The sequence below is a fragment of the Giraffa tippelskirchi genome, chromosome 5 (genome assembly GCF_054371585.1).
Source record: "Giraffa tippelskirchi isolate mGirTip1 chromosome 5, T2T-mGirTip1v1.2.pri, whole genome shotgun sequence".
Lineage (NCBI taxonomy): Eukaryota > Metazoa > Chordata > Mammalia > Artiodactyla > Giraffidae > Giraffa > Giraffa tippelskirchi.
In genome coordinates, this window is record NC_137279.1 from 155,059,608 (window position 1) to 155,070,068 (window position 10,461).

General features: G+C 40.5%; 1 long non-coding RNA gene across 1 annotated transcript; it reads left to right on the forward strand.

Moving 5' to 3' along the window:
* Window positions 1–1,043: 1,043 nt before the first annotated feature.
* LOC145506216 (uncharacterized) lies at window positions 1,044–5,369 on the forward strand. The gene is made up of 2 exons (XR_014053634.1): window positions 1,044–2,544; window positions 5,139–5,369. It is a non-coding gene; the product is annotated as an uncharacterized LOC145506216 (long non-coding RNA).
* Window positions 5,370–10,461: the final 5,092 nt, after the last annotated feature.

Consider the following 10,461-nt stretch of genomic DNA (forward strand, 5'->3'; position numbering starts at 1 on the left):
AAATTGGTAGTGTTAATCTCATTTTAGATATAAAGAAACTGAAATGCAAAGAGAATAGAATTTCAGAAAGTTTGTATGGCTAAGAGGTAACAAAGGCAGGATTCAAATCTCTTATCCCAGAGCCCTAACTGCTTTCATTGCTAATGAAAATGGAGGATGAACAAAGCACAAGCTTGAACACCACACTACCATTTGGATTACAAAAAGTTTTCTTCTTCATGTCCCCTCTTACCTCTAAAACTGAACCTACCAGTGATGGGGACCAAGAGAGTCCCATACAGATTGAAATTGCAGAAAAACAGCTTGGATATGGGTGTTGGTTAATTCAGTTAAAATAAATAATGGGATGGAGGGCCAAGTTTAATCTTCGGTTTTATTCTGATGCGTAATCAGAGAGGAAAAAGTCTTCAGTACTACGGTCCATAAATGTAACCAAATTAATTTACCTAAATGTAATTGAAGTTTCCTCACTGTTGGATTCTGAATAATAGAAACCTTATTGAGTTTTTCCTTAGCTTTGTATATGTATTTACCTAGAAATTTATATGAAATATGTATATATATATATATTAATATGTAGAGATAGGCAATAGGCCATAGCACTTAGTGGTAGTTATCTGCATGTGTGTGTGTGTGTGCTCAGTTGCACAATCATGTCTGACTCTTTGTGACCCCATGGCCTGTGGAATTCTCCAGGCCAGATTACTAGAGTGGGGAGCTGTCAGGGGACGTTCAACTTTAAGGAATCCAATGAGTTGCATTTTTCTTCCTTGGTGTGCCATTTTTCAAGGATTCTCTGTTCCTTATCAGGTCCTATTCTGGGAACGAGTACAGCTGCACGCAGTGCTCAGGACTGAGATCATGGGAAAGGGTACCTGCTTGGATTCCTTTCAGCAGCTCCTTTCAGTGACTCTTTTCAGCGTCAGTGACCTTGTATGTATTAGACTATCCATTTTGTTGCAACTGATGGAATTTCATTCTTTGTAACGGCTGAGTAATCATTTTACTAAAGATATATAAGCCTGCATTTCCGCTAATAAAATACCCTTGTTCCACTTGAGACCTGGGTCCCCCGCGTCCTTCTTTCTGTCTTCATTCTCTTCAGAGCGTGGAAGCCTGCCAAGCTCACTTTCTCACCCTGGCTTTCAAGACCTCCTTGAGAGGACGCCCTGTGCCTTCATGAGCAATACAAGTCCTGTGCATAGGCTTTATTGATTTTCCATGTAATCTGAGAGATACTGCTCTCTCTCTCTTTTTCTCTCTTTCTTTTCATCGACTCCGGTCCCCAGGTCCCAGTCTGTAAAAGATCGCAACAAGGAGCCTTTCCCTTCTCTAGAGGATTTTCCCAACCCAGGGATCTAACCCAGGTGTCCTGCATGGCAGGCAAATTTTTTACCATCTGAGCCACAAGGGAAGCCCAAGAATACTGGAGTGGATAGCCTATCCCTTCTCCAGAGGATCATCCCATCCCAGGAATCAAACTGGGGTCTCCTGCATTGCAGGTGGATTCTTTACCAACTGAGCTATGAGGAAAGCCCAAGACATTGGCAAGCTGGTAGCTGTGGGATCAAATTGCCAACATCCATTTGATCATCAAAAAAGCAAGAGTGTTCCAGAAAAATATCTACTTATGTTTTATTGACTACACCAAAGCCTTTGACTGTGTGGATCACAACAAACTGAGTAAAATTCTGAAAGAGATGGGAATACCAGACCACTTTATCTGCGTCCTGAGAAATCTGTATGCGGGTCAAGAAACAGCAGTTAGAACTGAACATGGAACAACATACTGGTTCCAAATTGGGAAAGAGTACCTCAAGGCTGTGTATTGTCACCTTACTTATTTAACTTGTATGCAGAGTACATCATGAAAAATGCTGGGCTAGAAGAAACACAAGCTGGAATCAAGATTGCCAGGAGAAATATCAATAACCTCAGATGTGCAGATGACACCATCCTTATGGCAGAAAGCTAAAAAGAACTAAAGAGCCTCCTGAGGAAAGTGAAAGAGGAAAGTGAAAAAGTTGGCTTAAAGCTCAACATTCAGAAAACTAAGATCATGGCATCTGGTCCCATCACTTCATGGCAAATAGATGGAGAAACATCTATAATAAAGTCTTTATTTTGGGGGGCTCCCAAATCACTGCAGATGGTGACTGCAGCCATGAAATTAAAAGATGCTTGCTCCTTGGAAGAAAAGCTATGACCAACCTAGACAATATTTTAAAAAGCAGAGACATTACTTTGCTAAAAAAGTTTGTCTAGTCAAAGTTATGGTTTTTCCAGTAGTCATGTATGGATGTGAGAGTTGGACCATAAGGAAAGCTGAGCACCAAAGAATTGATGCTTTTGAACTGTGGTGTTGGAAAAGACTCTTGAGAGTCCCTTGGACTGCAAGGAGATCCAACCAGTCCATCCTAAAGGAGATCAGTCCTGGGTGTTCACTGGAAGGACTGATGCTGAAGCTGAAACTCCAATACTTTGGCCACTTGATGTGAAGAACTGATTCACTGGAAAAGACCCTGATGCTGGGAAAGATTGAAGGTAGGAGGAGAAGGGGATGACAGAGGATGAGATGGTTGGATGGCATCACCGACTTGGTAGACATGAGTTTGAGCAAGCTCTGGGAGTTGGTTATGGACAGAGAAGCCTGGCATGCTGCAATCCATGGGGTCACAAAAGTCAGACATGACTGAGCAACTGAACTGAATTGAATTGACTCTATGGTCTGTAGCCTGCCAGACTCCTCTGTCCGTGGAATTTTCCAGGCAAGAATACAGGAGTGGGTTGCCATTTCCTCCTCCAGGTGATCCTCCCAACCCAGGGATCCAACCCCAGTCTCCTGCAGCTCCTGCCTTGGTGGGTGGGTTCTTTACCACTGAGCTACCTGGGAAGCCTGTGTGTGTATATACATACATATGTATGTATACAAATGTGTATGTGTGTGTGTATATATATATATATGTATGTATGCATATGTATATGTGTATACATATAGGTGTATATGTATATATATATGTATAATCACACATAACCCTCAGTTATCCACTGTTTATTTACTACACCTTCAACAGCCAAAATCTAAGAGGAAAACAGGAAGTAGGCAAAATGTTCTCTTTGTACCCAAAATAGATCAAGTAAACATCATGTACTTTGAGCACTGCATCATCCCTGCACATGCCCACACTAAGAGCTTAAGAACTCTTATCCTTCTCGTTGCTGCTCGCGATCCTGGTATTTGGTAACCTGTTTGCTTGTTTTTCCACTGCTGATAAGAAGTGAATAGAAAAGGAAGATTATTAGAGGCAACGGTCCTTGTCAGCAGCAAGAAATGACAACCAACAGGGAAATAGCTGAACTATAAAGAGTATATTCACATATGTGTGTGTGTGTGTTAGCCACTCAGTCGTTTCCAACTCTTTGCAACCCCATGGACTTTAGCCTGCCAGGCTCCTCTGTCCATGGGATTCTCCAGGCCAGAATACTGGAGTGAGTTGCCATTCCCTTCTCCATATTTGCATATAGTAGTTACTTAATACACTATTGCTGAAAGAATGGGTGAATGCGCAAACTTTCCCAAATAATCAGATACACAATCATTTTAGAAGCACTTTAAGTGAAAACACCTGGGCCTTTTAGTTATCTGTGTGCAGAATATGACTCAAGAACTAGTATTACAGAAACCTATGGTTACTGACTCAATGGACATGAGTTTGAGCAAATTCGGGGAGATAGTAAAGAACAGGGAAGCCTGGTGTGCTGCAGCCCATGGGGTCATAAAGAGTCAGACACAACTTAACGACTGAACAATGACAACAGTGGTTACCAGAGAGGGATGGTGGGGGAGGCATAAACTGGGAAATTGAGATTGACATGTACACACTACTGTGGGCTTCCCAGGTGGCACTAGTGGTAAAGAACCTCTCTGCCAATGCAGGAAATGTAAGAGACCTGGGTTTGATTCCTGGATTGGGAAGATCCCCTGGAAAAGGAAATGGCTATCCACTCCAGTATTCTTGCCTGGAGAATCCCATGGACAGAAGAGCCTGGCGGGCTACAGTCCAAGGGGTTACAAAGAGGTGGACACGACGGAGTGACTTAGCACACATACATACTACTGTACATAAAATAGGTAGCTAATGAGGACCAACTGTGTAGCACAGGGAACTCTACTAGATACTCTTCAATGACCTATGTGGGAAAAAAATCTTTAAAAAAGGGACATATGTGTGTGTGTGTGTGTGTATATATATATATATATATATATATATATATACAAAACTCATGCACTTTGCCATACACCTGAAACTAATGCAACATTGTATATCAGCTATACTCCAATAAAATTTTAAAAGAAGACTTAGTGTTATATTAGCTTGAATAAACTGTTCTATGCAGTGATAGTTTGGAAGGAATAGAACTAACCTAAGCAACCTTTAATAAAGGGGTGTGTGTGTGTGTGTCCCTCTGTCAGAGTGGGACAGTGATTACTATAAGGATTCAGAGATCTCACAAAGTGGAGACAGCCGACCCTCATGGAAACTGGAGCCTGTCACTGGGGAGCCACGTGGTTTGTAGGCAGCTATGTGGTCCTTTCTCAACAGGATTGTGTTTCTCCCTGTGGGACTGCACTGTTGCTCCACGTTCTGCTCCATGAGGCGGTAACTAGCCTCAATGCTAGACCTTTCAGGTCCTCTCCCTAGATTTAGGTTTTTATTCCATATCCCCAGGAGAGGAATCTAATTGGCCCAAATGAAATCAAATATTTAGCATTATTCCAACCAGTTGTAGCCAAGTGTGATTGGGTCAAATATTATCCCATAACTGCCAAAAGCAACCCTTAGCATTTATTCATTCAATCACTCATTTACCTTTCTACAGATAATATGTGGTGCATGACCACCTAGAGATCACATTTAGGAAGAGTTAATAGTCATATGTCATGTTTCACACTCAAAGAAATAGATTTCAAGAAAGTAGACCATGTTCATAGATGGATCGCTAAGTCCATGAGAAATTTAGAAGCCATATCTCATGAAGAATTATTCCAGTCTTTGAAGCTGTTAGTGTATAAAAAACACGCAGTCATTCACCAATAAATGACGTGAGTACCTATTTTATTTCCCACACTGTTCTAGATGCTGTGGTTATACTGGAGCACAAAGTGTTAATCTCTCAGTTGTGTCTGACTCTATGCAATCCCATGGACTATATCCTGCCAGGCTCCTCAATCTGTGGGATTCTCCAGGCAAGAATACTGGAGTGAGTTGCTATTCCCTCCTCCAGGGATACTGGAGCACAAAATGAGACCCAATTTCTCCCATAGGAAACCTGCCTCAGGATGGAAACGTGATTGCTCTCTTCAAAAATTAAAGATTTGTTATGTATAAAAGACATATTTATTCTATGCTGCCTTAGAAGTCAGAACTCATCAGAAAGTGAAAGCTACAGAAACGAAGATAGAAGAATGAAATAACTATTGGTGGAGTTCAAAAACTGAAATGAAAAATGCATGCGATTGCATCTCCCTCCCCAACTCTCACAAGTGGCAATAACTATCAGGAATATTGTCAAAGTGATTCTGTTGCTGCTGCTGCTGCTGCTGCGAAGTCGCTTCAGCTGTGTCCGACTCTGTGCAACCCCATAGATGGCAGCCCACCAGGCTCTGCCGTCCCTGGGATTCTCCAGGCAAGAACACTGGAGTGGGCTGCCATTTCCTTCTGCAATGCATGAAAGTGAAAAGTGAAAGTGAAGTCTCTCAGTCGTGTCCGACTCTTCATGACCCCATGGACTGTAGCCTACCAGGCTCCTCCGTCCATGGGATTTTCCAGGCAAGAGTACTCGAGTGGGTTGCCATTGCCTTCTCCGCAAAGTGATTCTAGCAGAAGAGAAAAGTTGAAACAAGATGCTGGCTAAGGTCCTTTACAACTCTGAGATTCCAAATTAGAGCATCAGGGAACAGAGTTCAAAATCATAATACCCACATCTGAACCTCCAGTTTATCTCATAGAGAGGGCTTCCCAACAGGCTTAATTATGTTGTTCCCCATCCTCATTCCTCTCTGAGGTACTCTCTGTACAGACAGCATTACAGATATGCTCAGCGACCCACAGTGGCTCCAAAAGAACATTTTTATGAGTAATGTTGTAGGCTGACTGTATAAACTGGTAATAGAAGCACTATAGGATCTATTGTCACTAATCTGTTCTTTAGAACAATACTGAAAAATGACGCAATTTCTAACCAGAAAGGGAAATAGGCTCTGTGTGTGTGTGTGTGTGTGTGTGTGTGTGTGTGTGTGTATGTGTGCCTGCAATGGCAATAAAGGATTTACATAAGCAACCTCAGAGATCATCTATGTCCCCCTAAGATGCAATGCTCTCCTATGGCAACAGTGGGAGGCAATAAATCCAAGACTTTTACATGCAGACTTCAGTGCCACCAGATGTGAATCTGAGTCCTGGTTTCCTCATCTCTATTCCATGTCTACTTCCTCATTTGTAAAGTGGATATAATCACAACACAGATGATTAACAAAGATAATACACCTATGGCGCTTAGCCCAGTGCAGTGCCTGGCCCATAGTAAGCACTCAAAATACTCCAGTTACAAAATTTGTGTAACAGTGAACATGCGGTCAGTGTTCTTTCTGTGTGCCGGGCAATGTACTGACTGCTTTGCCTACATTTTCTCATTGCTTGTCTCTGTTTTATAGATAACAACTTTGAGAATTAGGGATTAAGTTAAAATTGAGGAGTTAAGTAAATTGTTCAAAGTCAGATGGGGAGTGACAGAACTGGAATTTCAACTCAAGGAGTTTTAAACCAAGAGTTTAAACTCAACAAACTACTGGTTAGTAGTTAGTGTTCTAACTAATTCTGTATTCTAACTAATGAATACAGCTCCACCTCAAGTGTATCCTCTCTGCTTGGCATCTTTAACACCAAGCTTGAGACTGAACTAGTACCTCATTGTGGTTTTAATGTGCATTCTCAAAATTGCTAACGAGTTTGACTACATTTTCACTGGTTTTGTCTTTCTCTCATTGATTTGTAGAAATAGTGTGTATTCTGAATACCAATCATGCAATTAATTGCCAGATACACACACAAATACATTTGATAATGTGTATGAATGATATGTATCAGTTCAGTTCAGTTCAGTCGCTCATTCGTGTCCAACTCTTTGCGACCTCGTGGACTGTAGAAAGTTATGACCAACCTAGACAGCATATTAAAAAGCAGAGACATTACTTTGCCAAAAAAAGGTCCATCTAGTCAGAGCTATGGTTTTTCCAGTAGTCACGTATGGATGTGAGAGTTGGACAATAAAGAAAGCTGAGTGTAGAAGAATTGATGCTTTTGAACTGTGGTGTTGGAGAAGGTTCTTGAGAGTTCCTTGGATTGCAAGGAGATCCAACCAGTCCATCCTAAAGGAGATCAGTCCTGAGTGTTCATTGGAAGGACTTATGTTGAAGCTGAAACTCCAATACTTTGGCCACCTGATGTGAAGAACTGACTCATTTGAAAAGACCCTGATGCTGGGAAAGATTGAAGGCAGGAGGAGAAGGGGATGACAGAAGATGGGATGGTTGGTTGGCATCACTGACTCAATGGACATGAGTTTGGGTAAACTCTGGGATTTGGTGATAGACCGGAAGGCCTGGTGTGATATATATATCTATATATCTATATCTATATCTATATATATATGATGAAGTTACACATTAATATGCATGCACAGTTGTTCAATCCTGTCCAACTCTTGCAACCCCAAGGACTGTAGCCCGCCAGGCTTCTTTGTCCATGGGATTTCTCATGCAAGAATACCAGAATGGGTTGTCATTTCCTCCTCCAGGGGATCTTCCTGACCCAGGGATCAAACCCACATGTCCTACGTTTCCTGCATTGGCAAGTGGATTCTTTACCATTGAGCCACCTGGGAAGCCCCACACATTAATATAACATACTACATTACATACAACATTTGCCATAACAGTTTGTGTCAGTGTGATTTTATGAGACAAATAATATTGTATCAATTCTTTTATAACGGAATTAAATGTTGTAAGTAGTTGTTTAAAATATAGTTCCCAGGAGTGTGTTTGTGTATAAAATTGCTATTGTAGATAGAATTGTACCTCTTAATTTCAACCCTTTTTCTAAGTTTTGGTTGCTATTGTACAAAAATACAATAGATTGTTTTATATTAATTTTTGCCAAATTTATCTAAACTTGTAATCAATTTTAGTAATGAATTTGTGTTCTATACAAATTATCATAAATTCTTCATAATTATAATTTCATCTTTCCTTCTAATTCCTATATTTCTTTTTCTTGTTAGTATATTTTATTCTATTAGTTTTATTTGTAGAATTATTTTGAAAGATATATATCTGAAAGATAATTTGTCTACAGTTACTATACTTAATTACAAACATACACTTATATTTGTCACATTGTACATTACATCCCTAGCACTTAAATTTATCTTATAAGTAGAAATTTGTGCCTTATTGTTTTGAGTTTTATTTCCTTCTCTGTGGCTTAATTTTCTCATTTGTAAAAATATGGTGTTGGGATACAGAGTCTTCAATATCCTGCCTATTCCGACATACTAAGATCCTGTGAAGCTATAGCAACACTCTGTATCATGCATCCTCTGGAAACAGAGAGCCTTTAAAAGAAGTCAGCATTAAACAAACATAAGTCTTTAAATCCCATGAAGCAGACCTGGGCCCGGGACAAGCACCTTAATACAAAGTTCTGTTTGTCTTCTACTGGCCCTGCAAGCATGATGCTTTTGCAGTGTGTTTTTCTTCTCCCTTTTTTCTTATGCCCTGTCTGAGGTTTTTTTCCCTCTGTCTTAGCCAGCTTGGGGCACTGTAACAAAATAGCATAAAGTGGGTGGCTTTTAAACAATAAAAATTTATTTCTCACAGTTCTGGAGGCTGGAAGCGTGAGATCAGGTGTCAGGTTCTGGTGGGGGACTTCTGGATGACAGACGACCAACTTCTCCTTGTATCCTCACATGGAAGACAGCAGAGAATCAAGCTCTCTTAGGACTCTTTAAAGGACACTAAGCCCATTCACTAAGGTTCTACTCTCATAATCTAAACAAATACTAATTACCTACCTAAGCCTCCATGCCATCATACCATCACATCAGGGGCATAGGGTTTCAACTTAGTAATTTCAGGGGCGCCTAAACACTTACTCCATACCACTCTCTATTTAATATTCCTGGGTCCTTTTTCTTATCAATATGATACTCTTCTCCAAATTGAGCTAATCCCTGTGCCAATTGATTCATTAACTATACTTTTGTATATTGTACGAATGTTTTAGTCATACTAGTAAATCAAATTTTTCTTACTCACTATACAATGTAGAGCATTGTTTCCCGGTAAAAGAAACTCATGTGTGTGCTCAGTCACTAAATCATGTCCAACTCTTCATGACCCTATGGACTGCAGCCCGCCAGGCTCCTCTGTCCACAGAATTTTCCAGGCAAGAATACTGTAGTGGTTTACATTTCCTCCCCCAAGGAATCTTCCCAATCCAGGGATCAAGCCCATGTCTCCTGTGCCTCCTGCATTGGCAGGTGAATTCTTTACCACTGAGCCACCTGGGTGGAGATCTCAGGCATCATTAAATAGGTGTGAAAAATATTTGGGAATGGAAAGAGGTTAAAAATAAATCTTACAAATCACACATTTGTAATGTCTTCTACCAAGATAGATGAGGCTTTATCCTCTACATTATCTAAGTCAGGACCTAACCCCAAGATGGCAGAGTATTCTTTTTTACTAGGTTTGTGCAGAACCTGTCATGAAAACAGTCAGCGACACTCTGTCTGGTCTAACCTCCCAGAGCTCATGTCTTTTCTTTTTCATTATGTTAGCATAAGTTACACAGCTAACTTCACTTCCCAAAATCAAACTCTACTCCCTCACTTTACCTTTAAAAATGCTTTGCTGAAACCCTTCAGGGAGTTTGGGATTTTTCTGAGCAAAAAGTACTCATTCTCTGTGCATGGCTCTGCAATAAATCATTCTATGTTTTGAAACAAAAACAAAACCTTCAACTCTACTACAACCTACTGTCTACCACAAGAATTCCAGATACTTGAAATAATTTCAAAGCCAGGAGTCAAAGGAAGGTCTACCTGATCCAAAGCTAGTGTACTTGACAATTGTTTAATTGCATACATGGCAAATAGATGGGGAAACAATGGAAACAGTGACAGACTTTATTTTGGGGGGCTGCAGATGGTGACGGCAGCCATGAAATTAAAAGACGGTTGCTCCTTGAAAGAAAAGCTATGACTAACCTAGACAGCATATTAAAAAGCAGAGACATTACTTTACCAACAAAGGTCTGTCTGGTCAAAGCTATGGTTTTTCCATTAGGCATGTATGGATGTGAGAGTTGGACAATAAAGAAAGCTGAGCACCGAAGA